We start from the raw sequence: 20,263 nt of genomic DNA, 5'->3' as shown, positions 1-20,263 counted from the left end.
GGTTCCTGCTTATTTAATTTCATCCAAAGCAAGTGCCGATTTTAAACTAGCTACCAAGGAGATGCTGATGTGGGCAGAGCTATGGAAAAGTGTTGTAGAACCACAAAGCTCTACTTCAGGGAGCCATCCAGAGACCACCTACAAGTTCAATCTCCGTATTTTGCAGGACAGAAAACGGAGGGCTAGGAGGCTTACCCAGACAAAAATGAGGCTGATGGCAGCTTCTAAGCAGGCTTTAAAAAATTCAGAAAGATGAAAGTAACTGACTGGTAATAGGTTAATTATGATCTTGCAGATGGAGCTTGTCATTTTGTGTAAGCTAAGCTTCCTCAAAGAAGCAAAATCATATAAATATTCATATCAATACTTCTAACTCTTGAACATTCACTTGCAATATTAACAAATTAAAATGTTAAACTGAAGCACAAATTAAAAATGTGTAAACTGAAGCAACGACTCACAATCTTTCTATCTTGTTGTTTTTTCCTAAACCACATGAAACACAAATCTTAAAGATATTATTTATCACCTGACTCTGGAGAAGACAATAGTTGAAGCAAGTTATAGATAAATCCTGACAGTCGGGCTGATTCTAGAAAGACCCAGACAGTCATAGGTTACCAAACAGAGAAATTAAGAGTCTTTCACTTCTTATTCAGAGAGAGCTTTGCCAAAATCCTTAGACATGGGAGTGAATTCGTTAACTTACTTGTATCCAGAGACAGTGGCCAGTAGCCATAAAAGAAAAAATGTTAAGAACTATGAACAAAATGAAAAAATAACTATTTTTGCTTTCTTCTGGATCTGTTTTTTATTTGAATTTTCCAAATTATAGCTAGATTATTCTAGACCAACCTATGAATGCACAGCAATTCTGGCATTTATAGTCACTTACATTCATGGCTTACACATGCCCACAGACTGTATTCTAAACATGAAGGAAGCGGGACTTCCCTGGTGGTCCAGTGGTTAAGACTTTGCCTTCCAGTGCAGGGCATGCAGGTTTGATCCCTGGTCAGGGACTTAAGATCCTACACGTCTCACAGCCAAAAAACCAAAACATAAAACAGAAACAATATAATAACAAATTCAGTAACGACTCTAAACATGGTCTACATAAAAAAGATTCTTAACAAAATAAACACGGAACCAAAGGCCTCTTTGGATACACATCACAAGCCTTCCATATGCTGCCTCCATGGTCAATACAGAGTGTTCATACTCTGGAGCTAATCGTTTCCTTTTGCTTATTCTAGAAATTACTACTTGTTTCTCTCTTGCAAACAACTCTGAAGTGAACAAAATGATAGCTTTCTTCACCATATGAACAACTTTCATTTGGAAAATCATTTGCAAATATTAGTTTCTGGAGCCTGAGAATCACTCTAACATTAAAACTGTAAAACTTCATTTCCTCACTAGAAACATACCATTCTGAATGTCAAGACTTCAACCTTAAGTAAGATTCTAACTAAGGCAAAAGATCATTACATATTTGAGTTGCTGAGCAACCGATAAAGCATCTTTCCAAATCTGAAGCAAATAAATATATTTTAGGTGAAATTTAAGAACAATACATTACATGGGAATCATACTAACTAAAGGATAAATTTAGGGGGCAAAGATAAACATGGCTGACTGCCATGAATTTAGGAGACTCAGATTCTCTTTTCCCCTAACTGTAACCCTCTTCAATCTGAACTGGTCTTGGTGGCTCACTTGCAACAATCCTATTGAAGCAGAATGGCTACTTCTTCTCTTCCGGGGCTGGCTCCGAAGAAGAGTCACAGCCTCAGTCTTGGTCTCTTTGAGAATCTTCTCTTGAAATCCAGCTCCTATTCAGAGGGAACCCCAAGCCATATGAAAATTTCAAGCACTTTCGTAGACAGTTGCATATGAGTACCCATCCCTTTGAGTGACCCAAGAGTAAGTGCCAGTCTTTAAAAAATTTTTTAATTTTATTTTTGGCTGTGTTAGGTCTTTGTCGCTGTGCAGGCTTTTCCCTAGTTGCAGCGAGTGGGGGCTACTCTCCAGTTGCGGTGCGTGGGCTTCTCACTGTGCTGGCTTCTCTCGTTGTGAAACACAGACTCTACAGCACGGGGGCTTCACTAGCTGTGGCTCCCAGGCTCTAGGGCACAGCCTCAATCACTGTGTATGGGTTTAGTTGCTCTGTGGCATGTGGGATCTTCCCGGACCAGGGATCAGACCCGAGTCTCCTGCACTGGCAGGTGGATTCTTGACCACTGAGCCATCAGGAAAGCCCATGGATACCAGTCTTGAGAGTACAGACACCTTCCAACTTTTCTAGCCCCAGACATTTGAGTCTCCCTGAGATATTGGATACTGTGGTTTATCTGAATTCTTAAACCATATTTCTTGAAAGCATAAAAATGAAATTCATTTTATGCTATCAAGTTTAGAGTGGGTTTGTTTCAAAGTAATAAATGACCAAACCCTTCATAGTGCTATGAAGGCAGGCACTATTACTAATGGGCTTTAAGTAAATTGAGGCTCTTAAAGCTTGGTGAAAATAATAATGACCAGAAATATTTATTGAGCCCTTCAATGTGTCAGGAACTTTGTGCAGATCTCATTTAACCCAAATAAAACTCCATATAACCCACATAAATCACTTACAAAGTAAGTAATTTTTTTAAACCCAGCAAAAAGAGAGAAAAATTGTATCAACTGTAGAAAGACTGGAATCATGCTAATACTCTCATCTTCAGAGAGGGATCACCCTGAGAACTAAAATTCTTAAAATAATGCACAATGTTTTCTGTGGAGAGAAGGAAGAAGGAGAAGAGCATGGGATTAAACTGCTAGGTATAAAATAAGTAAACAACAGGATATATTGTATAATACAGGGAAATATAACTTATTTTGTAATAACTTTAAATGGAGTACAATCTATAAGAGTATAGAATCACTGTGCTGTACACCTAAAACTCATATTGTAAGTCAACTACAGTTGAATAAAAAAAGAATTAAGGAAAAAGATGACAAAGATATTCACTGGAGAAAAACTTATAAAGACCAAAAACTGGAAACAACTGAAATGTTTAACAACAAAAGAATGGGTAAATCATTTGTGGAATATACTTATCATGAAATACTAATAGAAATAAAATACATGAACTACAGATTTTTCAACAAAAGATGAATTCACAAACAAAATATGGATGGTGATACTGCCTTTTTTTCCGGCTGGTTTGGCTGTCACTCTTCCCGGCTTTATTGGAGTATAACTAACAAATAAAAATTATATATATTTTTAAACACACACACACACAAAATGAAAAAACAAAATGTTTTCTGAAAGTATACTTAGTATAGTATATCTGGTTTGCTCCCAAGAGGAAGGGATTTTATTAATATGAAAAATCCTTCAAGGTCTTAGATTCCTTGGCCCAAAGGAATGTGCATAAAATAAATAAGCAATAAGGACATACTGTACAATACAGGGAAATACAGCCATTATTTTGTAATAACTTTCAACGGCACATAATCTATAAAGATACTGAATCACTGTGTTGTCCACTTGAAACTAAGCAGAGCGACAGGTGACCAGGCACTGTGGCATCCACTGTCCTCCCAAGAATCCATCAAAGGCAGAGCGGCTTCGGAGATGATGCCCCGGGGAGTGATCATCTTCCCTGCGGGTGTCAGAATCTCTCTTGGGGTTGTATTCATTTCCTTTTACTGCTGTGGCACATTACCACAAATGTAGCAACTTAAAAATAGTAATTCATTAACTTAACGGTTTTAGGCATCAGAAGTCTGAGATGGGTGCCACTGGGCTACTGTCAAGCTGTCTGCAGGGCTGTGCTTCCTTGGAGGCTCTTGGGGGAAGCCTATTTCCTTGGCTTTTCTGGCTTCTAGCAGTGGCTTGCATTCCTTGGCTTGTGGCCACATCACCCCAACCTTTGTTTCCCTTGTTACATCTCTCCCTCTCTCTGACCCTCATGCCTCCCTTTTATAAGATCCTTGTAGTTACAGTGGATAAGCCAGGATAATTTCCCTATCTCAAGTTCCTTAATCACGTCTTCATGGTCCCTTCTGTCATGTAAGACAATGTATTCACAGCTTCTGGAGCCTAGAACATGGACCTCTTTGTTGGGGGGGCCAATAATTCCTGTCCGCCACAGGGAGAGTGGCAGTAAAATGTAGTTTTGGAATAGGAAACCTATTCCAGGGGCATGCAGGTCTTCCCTAATCATAGTGAGAGCTCCTGATTTTTTCAGGGGTTTATGTGGCCTAGAGAAATTGTTTATGATTTTTCTAAGATCTTCATATTGCTTGAATAGATTGAATTCAGCCTGGTGCTGACTTCAATAAACACTGAAGTCATTATCTCTGAGTTGAGAAAGATAGTTATTCCTTCTCTGCTTTTTCCCCTCCCTCCCTACTTAGCTCCTACACCGCTCCCCCTTCAATGCCCCACTTCTTAAGTCCAAATCCCAGCCCCCCGGCAGGCATGCAGTCATGAGCAAGAACATGGGGGAGAGAATTCGAAGTAAGGCAGTGACAGTCACTTATCATAAAACACTGGCCCAGGAGGGATGACAGGCCTGGTCCATTCTGGCATGAATAAAAGTTGCCTGTGTGAGTGTTGTTGGCATAACAGTGGTGACTTGCCTCTTAGGATCTAAATATAGCTGCCACCAGCATCTGAGAATGGAAGAGTTTTCTAAATCATTACCCACTCCATCTCAGTTCCTCCAAACCTTTGCAAACCACATGGAGACATGCGTGCCTCTAGTTCCTCCAGGAGAACAGCTCGTGGAAAGGATCAAAACAAGAGCCGGCAGATTAACCATGTTTAGAGTGGAAATCCAAGGTCATGCCAGCTCCAAAATAGCCCTGCCAAATCCGGAAAGATTTTTAAGAGGGTAAAGTGTTGAAACCTGCAGCCAGATTAATGTCCCCCCTCCCTCAGTCCCCACAATTAGTTACCAAGTTGTCTTGAAGACAAAGACCCAAAGGATCCCATAGAGGCTACTCTAGAACCCAGTTGACCTGCGTGCATATCAGACCAAGGGTGCGAGCCAGAGGTCAGAATAAGACTCATTGGGAAGTTTATTTATCCTAAATATCAGTATTGGTTGTGGAGTTGGTGCTCACACACTTAATCCACTGCCTGTGCAACCAGCCCTCACAAACTCAGGCCGGAAGCTAATATTCAACAGTGAGTGACCTCATTGTGGTGCCGGGTACCACCACAACAAAAACCACACTGAAAAAGCATCAAGACCAAAGCAAGGCCTGGGAGCGAGGAAACCCAGGCTATGCAAAAATGAAAAAAAGGTTCTTAGGTGACTTAGCATAGCATAGCGACTAAACAACCATCTGTAGCTCTTTATTATCATGTGCTCAGCACTGCTGCTGCTGCTGCTGCTGCTAAGTCGCTTCAGTCGTGTCCGACTCTGTGCGACCCCATAGACGGCAGCCCACCAGGCTCCCCCGTCCCTGGGATTCTCCAGGCAAGAACACTGGAGTGGGTTGCCATTTCCTTCTCCAATGCATGAAAGGGAAAAGTGAAAGTGAAGTCGCTCAGTCGTGTCCGACTCTTAGCGACCCCATGGACTGCAGCCTACCAGGCTCCTCTGCCCATGGGATTTTCCAGGCAAGAGTACTGGAGTGGGGTGCCATTGCAAATGTTAAAAGAAAGCATGAGTCAGTGGAAAGGAAATGTGATTTGGAATAGTTAACACTGGATTAAAGTTCTGCCTTTACCATTTCATAGCTAGGTGACTTGGGCACTTAATCTCACTATATCTCAAATTCTTCACCTCTATGATGAAACAATAACAATACTAATTATATATTAATTATATATCATACTAATACATTATTAAAATTTATGTAAATATGAACATCTTTTATCATTATTATTGCTACTTCAAAACATAGAGGAAAGAATAAAATACAAAAGCAAAAATTCTTTTCTATCCTATTAAGTGTTATAAAAATTATATACTACTATTATAAAAGCAAAGTAAGTGTTGGTATTTTGCTAGGGAATCTAATTAGGGAAATAGTATACATACAAGAAATATTTGAAGAGAAAAATTATATTTAGCAAAGTGTTAGAGAGTCCTGTCTGTAGGTAGAGTTCATGATTCCTGTACAGAGGATCACTGCATGGAACGAACCAAGAAAAAAAGTAAGAAAATGGTCATCAGGGAAAACTTCATGAAACAGAAGAGTCTGAGGTGGAGATAATGAAGCAAAAAGAACCTGGGAGAACATTTCAGAGTACGAGATTTGTGAGTCAAATACACACAGATAACACAAAGCAAATCTGTGTAGTTTCTCTGCTTCCAGCAAACTGTCACATTTGAGATCCACTTACAACCCTCTCCCAGAAACCACGATGGGCAGTGATGTGAATGGACCTAGAGGCTGTCGTACAGAGTGCAGTAAGTCAGAAAGAGAAAAACAAATATTGTGAATATTAACGTACGTATGTATAGATGAACCTATTTGCAGGGCAGGAATAGGGATGCAGACATAAAGGATGGGCAAGTGGGTACAGGGGAGGACAGGGAGGGCGGGACAAGCTGGGAGAATAGCACTGACATAGACACTACCAGTGGAACACATTATACCAACACTGGTGTGTATACACTGACAACGGGAAGAGTGAGAGACTTCATTTTTGGGGGCTCCAAAATCACTGCAGATGGTGACTGCAGCCATGAAATTAAAAGACACTTGCTCCTTGGAAAAAAAGCTATGACCAACCTAGACAACATATTAAAAAGCAGAGACATTACTTTGCCGACAAAGGTCCGTCTTAACCAAAGCTATGGTTCCCAGTGGTCATGTATGGATGTGAGAGTTGGACTATAAAGAAAAGTGAGCACTGAAGAATTAATGGTTTTGAACTGTGGTGTTGGAAAAGACTCTTGAGAATCCCTTGGACTGCAAGGAGATCCAACCAGTCCATCCTAAAGGAGATCAGTCCTGAATATTCATTGGAAGGACCAATGCTGAAGCTGAAACTGCAATACTTTGGCCACTTGATGCAAAGAAACTGACTCATTAGTAAAGACCCTGAGGCTGGGCAAGACTGAAGGCAGGAGAAGGGGAAGACAGAGGATGAGATGGTTGGATGGCATCACCGATTCAATGGACATGGGTTTGAGCGAGCTCCAGGAGTTGTTGATGGACAGGGAAGCCTGGCGTGCTGCAATCCATGGGGTCACAAAGAGCCGGACATGACTGAGTGACTGAACTGACTGACTGACATACACTACCATTATAAAAGAGCTAGTGGCTGCTGTATAGCACAGGGAGCTCAGCTCGGTGCTCTGTGATGACCTAGAGGGGTAGGGTAGGGGGGTGCTGGAGGGAGGGGATATATGAATACATATAGCTGATTCATGTTGTACAGCAGAAACTAACAACATTGTAAAACAACTACACTACAATTAAAAAGAAAAAAAACAGGATAGGGAGCAATATGGTCATCTCCACCAAACCATAAATGTACACACCTTTAACAAATCTATTCCACTTTTAGGAACCTACCTAAGGAGGTATGTATATGAGTATACATATGTGAATAATATTTATAATCACTGCAGCCTCGTTTGTATATTTGATAGAGTTACAATTTAAAATCGAGAAATATAATCAAAGAGGTCAACAATAGAAGGAGATTGGTTAGAAAATTATGATATATCTACAATGAAGTATTTCACAGATTTTATGTGCTTCCTAGGCGCTAACCCATCTGCCAGTGCAGGAGACATAAGAGATGTGGGTTTGTTCCCTGAGTCGGGAAGATCCCCTGGAGGAGGGCATGGCAATCCATTCCAGTTATTCTTGCCTGGAGAATCCCATGGACAGAGGAGCCTGGCGGGCTACAGTCCTTAGGATTGTAAAGAGTTGGACACGACTGAAGTGACTCAGCATGCACACATGCACATATTTTATATTAATAGAAGGCAAACTATATAAATGTATTATTTTCACATGTACTATGTTAAATAATTGTCATGATTTATTGTTTAGTGAAAAAAGTAAAGTCTAAAACTGTGAGTATAATGTGCTAACATTTGTGTAAAAAAAAGTGACTACGTACAGATTGCCTGTTAGTGCACAGACCACCTTATAAAAGTAAATAAGTCGCTATTAACAGATTAGGGTAGAGGAGTGAGAGAGACATACTTTTCACCATGTACCTTTTTGAATTCCATACTACCCGATGTATCACTTGTTCAAATACTACTTTCAGAGTATGGTCCAGTGGCCCAGTGCTGTCAGAGACTCCAGATAAATTTGTACTCTGACTTCAATTTAGGAAGCCCAGATACATGTTCCTTAAAGAGCCTCTAATAGAAAAATTGCTTCCAGGTAGATAACAAGGTAAAATAAAGTTATCCAACCAAGAGTCTAGTCCAGTTCCCTGCGGATTTTATTTAATGGCTGAGTACTGTTATGGACTCAATTGTGCCCCCCAAATCATTGTTAGGGCCCTCACCCCCAAAGTGACTGTATTTGGAGATGGAGCTCTTAAGGAGGTAATTCGGGTTCACTGAGTTCATAAGCGTGGGGCCCTGATCCTATAAGACAGTTGTCCTTACAGGAAGAGACATCAGACCTATCTCTCTCTATCCACCATGTCAGGACACTGCAAGAAGACAGCCATCTACAAGCCAGAGAGAGAGTTCTCACCAGAAACCAGCCCTACTGGCATCTTGATCTTGGATTCCCAGCCCCCAGAATTGTAAGACAATAAAATTCTGTTGTTTCAGCTACTTGTGCTCAGTTGCTCAGCCATGTCTGACTCTTTGCGACTCCATGGACCGTAACCAGCCAGGCTCCTCTGTCCATGGCATTTCCCAGGCAAGGATACTGGAGTGGGTTGCCATTTCTTTCTCCAGGGGATTTTTCTGACCCAGGGATCAAACACGAGTCTCCTGTATCTCCTGCATCGGCAGGCATATTCTTTACCACTGAGCCACCTGGGAAGCCTACTTGGTCTGTGGTATTTTGATATGCTGGCCCCAGCTGGCTAAGACGGGTAGCATCATGGACTCTTGGGGTGAGATCAGTGCTCAGGCCTTTAAGCCAGTGCTTATCCTCCAGCCAGAGAGAGCCAAGCTCAAGTGCTCACTGCAATGCCTGGCCTGCAGAGGAGCACCTCAGAAACACAACAGGGTGGTACTAGGTAAAACTGAGTGAAGGTGTGTAACAGCCCAGAGTCCTGGTTTCTGGATGGCCCTCCTGTCTGTGACCTCGAACTATTAGCCTCTACAAGATTTGTCTCAAGAATCTCTAAGTTCCTTCCAACCTGCGGGTTCCAAGATGTGTGACACACAGCAAAAATATGCTGCTGCCAAGAGTCAAGTTCGCTTCTAAAAATAGTGCAGTTTCATATTTGTGAGAGATAAATAGCAGCCCGTAACCCCAGAGTTCCCCATCAGTTAAGACAGATCTACTGGAGATGGCAAAGCCTTATGAAGCTGGCTGAAGCTGTAGCAGCTGCAGACACAGAATCTACCTACCCCCATCCAGTGCCCCTCACACCCACCCTGAGTATTATGGGCCTCCTTAAAGGTACGGAAGGTGGTGCAGATTCTACTCTGGGAATTAACTACTCCGAGAATCCACCTTTTCTGAAACCCTGACACTTCGAGGGACTTTCCTAGTGATCCACTGGTTAAGACTCCCTGCTCCCAATGCAGGGGGCATGGGTTCGATCCCTGGTAGGGGAACTAAGGTACCACGTGCCATGTGGTGTGGGCAAAAATAAATTAAATTAAAAAATAAACTAAACAAGTCTAGAAAGCCTCAGATATCTAAAAATGTAGGCAATTTGAGCTTTTTTAAAAAATTGAAAAAAGAAGAACTCTGACTTTTCAAAAAAAGGGCAGTAAAGAGGGCATTCTATTGCAAAAGCAGGCAAAAACTCTGACGATTCTTATTGTTATTAAAGTGATAAAGGTGGTATTGACTGAAACTCACATGGCTCAGCTATCAATAAGGAATTGACTCTGTTGATGTGTTGATTCAAATTCTGGAAAGAGAAAGATCCAGAAATACTCCTGTGGTTGAAACATACATCACAGTGAAACAGTAATATTGGAAAGTCTAACTGAAATGCTGATACTTTTTTTTCAGTTTAAGGTTTAAATTCTTATTATCAAGGGTATACATGACACAGCAACACCTAGGAATGGATATCCTCCTAGTGAGGACATAGATAACTTTTTTGCTGACAGTAAAGTTAGGGGAATAGCGTTGTTTGTGACAAACACTGAAGCATGTGGTTTCAAGAGAAAATTCAACTCAGAATTGTGGGTAACAATTTCAAGACTATTGAACTCATACTTAACTCTGAACAGAACACATGTCCACTGTATTCATCCCAAGCAAAGCTGAAGGAAGAGCTCTATCAGATGAGAACCTGAAATGGACTCGAAAATCAGTCCTGGAAGGCAAGTAAGCCTCTTAAAGGAAATCAATATAGAGAAATTCTGCCTCCATATCTCTTCTAGTAGATAGTCCTGAAGGTATGCCAAATTTTACTCACTTAAGTAGTTCAAAAATAAGAATGATAAGCTATTTAAACACATTCTTGATTTCTCAAGTCAGTATACATAAGGAAGAATCCTGGTTATAGTTCTTAATTTCTTAATCCTGGAAAATCTTTACAGCTCTGGATGACATATGTTTACCTCTTGAATCCTTATTACAAACTGTAAGTATGCAAGATATTAATATATTGGTTTATCAACAAATATATTCAATTTTGAGCAACATCAAATTGCCAGGCAGCTATTAGACTAATAACTGTCAAAGTATTAAAAGTAAATGAAATTAAATTTTTATGCACAAATCAAAGGATGTTCAAATGATATCAACTTCAAGACAGATACAACTGCCTATGTGGATTTAAAATTTTTGACTTTGTTCTCACCACACACGTAGGTCAAGACAAAGGTACTAGGATTGTTAAAAATTGGCTTCCCCACAGCCCTAATGAGATGTTGTCTAAAACGTTATATTTTAATTCAATTTTGTTTGGGAGGCTTCATAAATGTTAAACTCTCAAGATAGTCATCCTTATTCAAAAGTCATTTTAACTAGCTACAATTACAAATGGCACTGACTATAAATAACTATAACAATATGGAAACTTCTCAGTTGAGTTTTTCAAATCTTATGTCATAATAACTACCAGAGTGACTCATTCAGTACTAATTTATCTGTGGCCTTTTGCAACACAAAAAAGGAATTAGAAAAATTAGTCTGACTTTGCTTATAATTGAATAACTATGTTGGAAAATGTTGGAAATGCACAGACTTAAGATATAGAGCTAGAAAATTTCCTCTATCTACATTTGATCAAGTTTATGGAGAATTTTCAAGAGCTCATATTTCCACATTGCCTATAGTCATAAAATGTAACCTACCTTTAAAAGCCAATTGAAAATCCTTCAAAATGAATTGAATTCTGTGTTATTCCATAAAAGCATAACTCTGGGAGTATATTCTGCCTCTTCTCTATAGATACTGCTTTACTGACTCTTCCCTTTTTCACCAGCTTCTCTCTTTTTTCCGTTTCTCCAATTCTTGCTCATTCTTGTAATACTTCCTCTTCATTTGTCTTTTCTACTCCCTTCTCTCCTGTTTTTTCAGTTTCAATGATTATTTAATAGAGATTTGTGTTTCCTACTCTTAACTGTAAAAGATGGAAGTAGTTTATATAATCTCTAATGAGGATTAAAAGTAAAACCAAATTTAATTTTTTTTTTTTTACTTTTCTTTTTATAATTTTCCATCAGTTTGTCTTCTGTTCTTTATAGACCTTCTTTTCCTACTTTTGGTTTAAAACAATATCCAAACTAACTCAATACATTTTTGTATTAAATGTATGCAAAAGAGTAAATATATTTAGTGAAGGAGGGTTACTGGAATTAGAGTATTCTTTTTTTTTTATTGGAAAAGACTTTCTTGAAAAATCAGGGTTTTCTTTTTTACAGGCATGGTCCAAAATTCTAAAGATAGTATCAGTAATTGAAATCTATTTAAATTTTGTTCAATGATTTACACATATTTGTTATTGGAAAAAAATTTTTAAGCTCTTTACAATACAACACACTTCGTTTTTATTTAAACTCACTCACTTGAGCTTTTGCTTTCATACAGATGAATAACATTTGTGAAATTATGGGTTTGATGTGGTTAATATATAAGTGTGTGTATGTTTCTATGCTATTGATGCCCATATCACCCGAGATCATTTCATGGTATAAGTTCCTACTTCAGTTGGAGGATCATCTCAGGTCTACTTAGAGAGAGCAAATGATTTTATTACAGATTATTACACAAAGCAAAGATTATTAGTCAAAGCTGCAGTAATTGAAGAGTTACAGTTCTAAGAATTAGTAATGCTTTTCATCAGAGGGTTTCTTGAACTTTTGTACTGTAAAAGCTGCCTGCACAACACAGCCTTTATTGTTTCATTAAGCTCATACCAGGACAGGTTATCTGATTCCTATCTTAGTTCTATCAACAGCCTCTCATTCTAAGAACAGATCTATGATGTCAGCCCTTAATCCACCTCCTTCCCCGAGCTCCTTCCTCTCCTCACTATCTTCAACTATGCCACACTGAATGATAAAGAGCTTGGGTCAAGATGCTGTGCTTACATAAACACCCACTATTTTTGTCTTAGGGAAATGCTTCCCCTGCGAGTTACTCAATATGTTTCTCAGCTCAGAGAATGCCTCTCCTCCCTCGACTTGCGTTGAAAATAATATGGCTTAGCTTAATCCCACTGACAAATTGCTAAACCTTTGAAGGAGGACTAATGCATGCGCCAAGTGACATAACTAAGATCTGAACAGGGCTAGCAGCTCAGAACCAAGCCAGAGGTAGTGCAGAGTGAAAAGCTGCAGAGGGAGGGCAGACAGACCTGAGTTCTTGGTCTAATTTCAGCTCTGCCACCTTGGGCCATTCTCCTTCCCCATCCAGCCAGCGTTTCCTCAATGAGGAAGTCAGCTTTCATCATCTCCAAGGTTTTGCCCAGTTGTGATGTTTAAGCTCTTCAAGGAGTGTGCTCTCAGTTCCACAGGGGATGGAAGTAAAGGGGCAGGTCGACCACTGCAGGAGGACAGGAAGCAGCCCCACAAGGCCTTCTGTGCCATCACGCAGCCTCCACAGCTAAGGACACCTGGCCCACTTGTGCCCAGCACTCTCTTTCCATTTAGTTCCCCTTACAGGTCTTCTCTCATTCTCACCTTTCTTCTTTTCCAGCCCAGGTCTGAGTGGGCCTTTGATTTGTATACATTTTAAGTCGCTGCTAAGTTGTGCCCAGCTCTTCTGTGATCTCATGAACTACAGCCCATCGGGCTCCTCTGTCCATGGGATTCTCCAGGTAAGAATACTGGAGTGGGTAGTCATTTCCTTTTCCAGGGGATCTTCCCAACCCAGGGATCGAACCCGTGTCTCCTGCAGTGGCGGGTGGATTCTCAACCACTGAGCCACCTGGGAAGCTCCCGAGCTCTTGATTTATGCCATTAGAACACCACTCACTGGTTAAATCCCAGAATAGTCTGCAGATAGGGAAAGCCCATCAAGATCAGGGGTAAAAGGGCAGGTCTTTGAGTAAGAGGAAGGAATGGGGTTGTGTACCAGAAACAAATTAGAATTCTGAATTCAGTTTCTCAAAGACATGTTATACCTACAGTAGTTTGGTAGTTTTCAACCCATCCCTTCCATAGCATTCAACGAACATCTCTGAGCATTTACAAGATGTCACACGGAGATCAGGTAGTGCTACTGGTAAAGTACTTGCTTGCCAATACAGAAGACACAGAGATGTGAGTTCGACCCCTGGGCCAGGAAGATCACTGGAGAAGGGAATGGCAACCCACTTTAGTATTCTAGCCTGGAGAGTCCCATGGACAGAGGAACCTGGTGGTCTGGATCCATGGGGTCCTACAGTCCACGGGGTCAAAAAGAGTCGGACGTGACTGAGCACACACAAACAACAAAACAAAACAAAACACTGAGATCTGGGGCTGTAGTGATGGGGAACACAAAAACACATGTGTTCTGTATTTTCATGAGTTTAAAGTTTAGTTGAAGAGACAGATAAGAATTTGTAAAAATCTCCAACCATACATGTTCAGTTACAAACTGAGATGACCTTCAAGAAGAAAGGGAATGAGATTCTCCGGGAATGTTCTACAAAGGAGCCTGCCATAAGGGTAGGAGTCAGGACATGCTTTCTGGAGGCCTGACATTAAAGCTGAACTCTGGATAATGAGTTGGAAATTTTTCAGAACAGGTGGGAGAAGAAAAATGAGGAGGCATGAAATTATAACCTCCTTGGACTTTAAAGTCAAGACTATAATTTTCTACAGGACTTTGTACAGATATGGCTAATAGCATCATGTCTGAAAATTTTCTAAAAGACAGTTGTTTGTGAGAATACTCATGAGGTAAGAGGTTACAGACCCAAGAATTACGGAGACAGGGTTCTTATTAATGACTCTTGTGTCATCAATTCTATGTCTTTTACTCACCCTTTTTTTTTGTATTTTGTAACTACACAGTTGTCCTTGTTGGATTGTTTTTTTTTAAGAAGCTGTCTTGAGACTTATGGACTTCAAAAGCGCTTGCCTTTGTAATAGAACCATTAATCCTGGTTGTCATAAGAAATTGCTCTCTACCTTGTATTTTACAGAAGAGCTTCAAAATTCTACCCTCTATGCTTCTTTCCTCCAGGCCTAAATGAGTCCACAGATAAGCAACTACTGCAGATGACTCCCTTCTTTAAAAAAATAAATGCTCAAGTGAGGGGACTCTGTTCTAACAGTACAAGCAAAGGCCCTGTGGAAACAAAGAACACAGAATGTTCAAAGAGTAATGGAGAGAAATGGATGAATTAGGAGGCAAAACCCGACAGATCGTGTAGAGACATGAATGTTGAGGGAGGGTTAGTGCTAAGAATGACCCTGAGATTTCTGATCTCCACACCTGGACAGATGGGACAGATCAGAGAAGGCAATGGCACCTCACTCCAGTACTCTTGCCTGGAAAATCCCATGGACAGAGGAGCCTGGTGGGCTGCCATCTATGGGGTCGCACAGAGTCGGACACGACTGACGCGTCTTAGCAGTAGCAGCAGCAACACCTGGACAAATGGGAGAGCTAGCCATTCTTTGAGCTGGGGAGACATGGAAGAAACCCAAATCTGAGAGAGAAGGCATGTTTTTGGATGTGTTTAATCTGAGGTGACTTTGAGAATTCCAAATGGAGAAACTGTGGCTAGATCTTGGAGAAGTTCAGGAGGGAAGATAAAAATTCAGAAGCTGTCAAAATGGACATGGTACCTGAAGCATGGCTGTGGATGAGGCTGAACTGGCAGATAGTATAAAGAGAAAACAGCAGGCAGCCTAAGGGTCAAGCATTGAGAATTCCACATTTAGTGCCGAGGAAAGGAGAAGAAGCATGCCAAAGAGTCAGGAAAGAAGCACCCAGAGACAGAGGAGAGAACCAGGTCTGACCAACACTGCAACCACGCCTACTAAGAGAGGAAGTATTAACATTTTTTCAGAATCTGGAATTCTAGGATCAGTAGGCTTCTTTAACATGGTATGAGAGGGACTTCCCTGGTGGGCCAGTGGTTGAAACTCCAAACTTCCATTGCAGGGGCGTGGGGTCCAATCCCTGGAACTAAATTTCCACATGCTGAGTGGTGTGGCCGAAAGATAAAAAAGTTTTAAAATAATAAGTAAAATGGTATGTGAGCCTAAGCACTGTGCAAAATATTTTTACTGGAAAATTTACCCTGTATTGCAGGTGAGTGTATGAGAAAAGTAGCTACACCAAAATGAGTGTGAACCAAATAATATACATTAATTGTGGGATCACAACCCATTTGCAACTTGAGTACATCATGCACTATGATAGAAGGACTCATTTCATTTTAGTTACATCTTAAATATTTTGAGTGGATAGAATTCTTTTTTTTTAAGATTTTTTAATCGAAGGATAATTGCTTTACAATATTGGTTTGATTTCTGCCTTATACCAACATGAATTAGCCATAGATGTACATATGTCCCCTCCCTCTTGAACCTTCTTCCCACTTCCCATCCTTTCCCACTCCATTTAGATTGTTACAGAGCCTCAGTTTGAGTTCCTTGAGTCATACAGCAAATTTCCATTAGCTATCTATTTTACATATGGTAGTATATAAGCTTTGATGCCACTCTCATTCATCTCACTAGAATTCTTAAAAATAGCACTTTAACCTTGGAATTTGCTATAATTTATACTTCTAATTTTAAGAACTAGAAAGAAGAATAAAGAGAAATGAGACATACGTACATTTCTCCATTCTTTGTATATTTTGCTTTAGTTTCTGTGTGCCAGTTTAGCCACCAGTTCTATAGTTTGCTATAAACGAAACCCTGCCTTCTGTGTGGTAGCAGGAAGAACTGACCAAGAAGATCCTTGGTAAAGCGATGTCTGACAACCAGGAACTACAGAAGGGAACACAGCTAAAACCAGAGACAAGTGTCAAGTTTCTTTATATTTAATCCTCTCAATACAACTTGATTGACCTGGACACGGTTGATGACGCATAGGTGCTTGTTTGTTTCAGTTGACACGTGGAAATTTGAGGCTTTGGCTCTACTGAAATCCTTATCAGCTTTCCAGGGACAGGAAGGTACACTGATAAAGAGCAAGCTCTGGATTCCCAGCTGTGACGTGCCTTCACACCCAGTAGTCTTTTCTAAATATCAATAAATACTTTTGAGGTTAACAAATCTTTTTTTTTTTTTTTCCAGTTCTTATATCTGTATGTGTAAGTTTCAGAATGACTCTTCAAAGTGTAAAGCCTGGAGGAACCAACCGGATTTAGTTATTTCTTCCTAAAGCAAGTGCATATATACTTGAGTTTATATTGCACTGAGAATACATCTAGTCTAAAATATAGACATGTGTAAGAAAACTGCAGATTCCGAGAAAGTTAGTTCTCAGTGGAAACCAAGAGTTCTGTGCACAAGGCTAGCTCTTAATAGGCATTCCAAGGTTTCCAATTTTGTCAATCAGTATATTACTTTTTGACTCTCAATATAATATACATTTTCATTTCCAAAGGCTGGAAAGGAATTGACGCACTAATCCACCCCACTTCCTCTTTTATAGTCTGTCTCCCAAATAGCCCACCAATTAATATCCATAGACCCAAAATACAGAAGAGCTGAAAGGCAGCTGGGGCCCATCCTTGGTTCAACGTAACAGAGATGTTCTGAACATTAAGCTGACCTACACGTGGGAGTGCGGTAGTGGCAATGACAGGCTCTCCGAAAACCCTCCTTCTGGAAAGTGAAAGGCTACCAGCAGAGATCTGGGGGACTTTAGGTTCAAGTCTTGCCTCTGCCCTTGTTAAACACATGATTTTGGCCTAGGAGTAGATGTCTCTAAAACACATCTTCTTCCTCTCTAACACACAGTGAGTGGACAGCACACGTTAACTTTTAAGACTTTTGCAAGATCTACAATCATACTTTTCTTATGTTTTGGTTGATCTGGGGTACCCTGAGTGCTCCTAATCTTCTTGGGTACTTGAAAGGCAGTCTGATTTGTTCTTTGTGTATTTAAATTTTCCTCTTGTTAAAAGTGAAATTGGATGTTGAATTAGAATTCCCCAATATTTCACCAACATAAAGATTGAAAGATTTTCTTTAACCAAAAGTAGATTCAAAAGTTGATCGAGTTACTTGGTGTAACAGGATGAATAGAGGTGGACTTTGTTTATAAACCTCTATTTCCTTTTGGGACTTAGAAAGAATGATGTGAGCTGAAATTCAGGTGAGGGTGTGAGGACGACCTTTTCATTTAGCTGCCAGAGGGCTGGCTTCATAGGTTTTAGTAGGTTTGGTACAAAATTAGGTTTGGCTAATTCCAAACCCCATCTTCCTTCTAATATATCACTTTGCTTCCAAGAAAGCCAGTTAAAGACTGGAAATTCCTTCAGTTATTAAAGGGAAAACAGCAGTCTATTACCTATTTATCCCCATTTCTTAACACAAAGCCGTGCTTTGTGTTGATATTAGGTATACAATGATTAATTTGGGAAGAGTCGGGGGTAACAAATTCCCATCATCAAAGTCCTAGCTTTATGTCATTTAACTTGTGGACCAGGGTACTGTATCAATTATAGCTCTTCTTTTATTAATAGACATCTTTGTAGATGTGGACCAAAATGACTACATCTTCATCTTGGGAATTGGAATGCTTGATGTTCTGATTCTGTATATTTCCGTTGCACAGCCTTCAGGATTTTTGTGGTGGGTGTGTGCGTGCGTGCATGCCCACATGCTTGAGCACATCTGACTAATTCCAGCGAGATATACAATCACCATTTCCATTCCCACCTCCAAACAGTAAGCATCTTCACAAGAGGGCTTCTTCAAGTTTTGAGAGCACAAGTATATTTTCACTTGCCCAAGGGAAGTGAATGAAGGTCCTCTGTGAAGTAAAAACCCAAGAGTAAGGAAGCCCATGAATAAGAATAGAGAGACGTGTAGCTCCAGTCCTTAACACAAATTCCAGCAGTACTCAGCGATCACGGCCAGGTTCCAGATGCACTCAGAGGTTGCTACCTACTAAGCAGGTACTCCTATTAAAGATAAATATACTCTCTCTGTAGCTATGTGCCTTGGTGATTCAGATCCTTTGATTTTAGTACATAATTAAAGAACTGAATTTCAGTGTTTGCTTGAAAACTCTATTAGCATCATTTCAATTTTTTTGATATTTGTTATCCTCCTTCGTAAAGTGTCTAAACCATTTGCCAATTTTTAATTAGGTTGGCTGTCTTTTCCTTACTGATTGGTATGAGCTTTTTTTTTACCTCTAACTATAAGTCTTTTTTATTATATACATGTAATGCAAATATCTTCTACTGTGTGGTTGTCTTTTTATTCCCTTCAGTTCAGTTCAGTTCAGTTCAGTCACTCAGTCGTGTCCGACTCTTTGTGACCCCATGAATCGCAGCATGGCAGGCCTCCCTGTCCATCACCAACTCCCAGAGTCCATCGAGTCAGTGATGCCATCCAGCCATCTCATCCTCTGTCGTCCCCTTCTCCTATTGCCTCTCAATCCCTCCCAGCATCAGGGTCTTTTCCAGTGAGTCAACACTTCGCATGAAGTAGGCCAAGTATTGGAGTTTCAGCTTCAACATCAGACCTTGCAATGAACACCCAGGACTGATCTCCTTTAGGATGGACTGGTTGGACCTCCTTACAGTCCAAGGGACTCTCAAGAGTCTTCTCCAACACCACAGTTCAAAAGCATCAATTCTTCAGTGCTCAGCCTTCTTCACAGTCCAACTCTCACATCCATACATGACCACTGGAAAAACCATAGCCTTGACTAGACGGACCTTTGTTGGCAAAGTAATGTCTCTGCTTTTGAATATGCTGTCTAGGTTGGTCATAACTTTCCTTCCAAGGAGTAAGTGTCTTTTAATTTCATGGCTGCAGTCACCATCTGCCGTGATTTTGGAGCCCCCCAAAATAACGTCTGACACTGTTTCCACTGTTTCCCCATCTATTTCCCATGAAGTAATGGGACCAGATGCCATGATCTTAGTTTTCTGAATGTTGAGCTTTAGGCCAACCTTTTCACTCTCCTCTTTCACTTTCATCAAGAAGCTCTTTAGCTCCTCTTCACTTTCTGCCATAAGGGTGGTGTCATCTGCATATCTGAGGTGATTGATATTTCTCCTGGAAAGCTTGATTCCAGCTAGTGCTTCTTCCAGCCCAGTGTTTCTCATGATGTACTCTGCATAAAAGTTAAATAAGCAGGGTGACAATATACAGCCTTGACATACTCCTTTTCCTATTTGGAACCAGTCTGTTGTTCCATGTCCAGTTCTAACTGTTGCTTCCTGACCTGCATAGAGGTTTCTCAAGAGGCAGGTCAGGTGGTCTGGTATTCCCATCTCTCAGAATTTTCCACAGTTTATTGTGATCTACACAGTCAAAGGCTTTGCCATAGTCAATAAAGCAGAAATAGATGTTTTTCTGGAACTCTCTTGCTTTTTCCATGATCCAGTGCATGTTGGCAATTTGATCTCTGGCTCCTCTGCCTTTTTCTAAAACCAGCTTGAACATCTGGAATTTCACGGTTCATGTACTGCTGAAGCCTGGCTTGGAGAATTTTGAGCATTATTGTACTAGCGTGTGACATGAATGCAATTGTGCAGTAGTTTGAGCAT

The 20,263-nt window shown here is 40.4% G+C and overlaps 2 protein-coding genes across 6 annotated transcripts in view; both read right to left on the bottom strand.

Moving 5' to 3' along the window:
* Positions 1-20,263, bottom strand: part of RNF150 (ring finger protein 150) — a 281,991-nt gene that overhangs the window by 130,532 nt on the left and 131,196 nt on the right. The window lies entirely within an intron of this gene.
* Positions 11,597-20,263, bottom strand: part of LOC109576742 (UPF3B regulator of nonsense mediated mRNA decay) — a gene marked incomplete at its 5' end in the record, with an annotated part of 62,242 nt that continues 53,575 nt past the window's right edge. The window contains 1 exon segment of the mRNA XM_070769080.1: positions 11,597-20,263. This exon segment is cut by the window's right edge and continues 52,505 nt beyond it.

Source organism: Bos indicus, chromosome 17, assembly GCF_029378745.1.
Source record: "Bos indicus isolate NIAB-ARS_2022 breed Sahiwal x Tharparkar chromosome 17, NIAB-ARS_B.indTharparkar_mat_pri_1.0, whole genome shotgun sequence".
Classification (NCBI taxonomy): domain Eukaryota; kingdom Metazoa; phylum Chordata; class Mammalia; order Artiodactyla; family Bovidae; genus Bos; species Bos indicus.
This window is presented reverse-complemented; position numbering and strand designations above follow the sequence as displayed.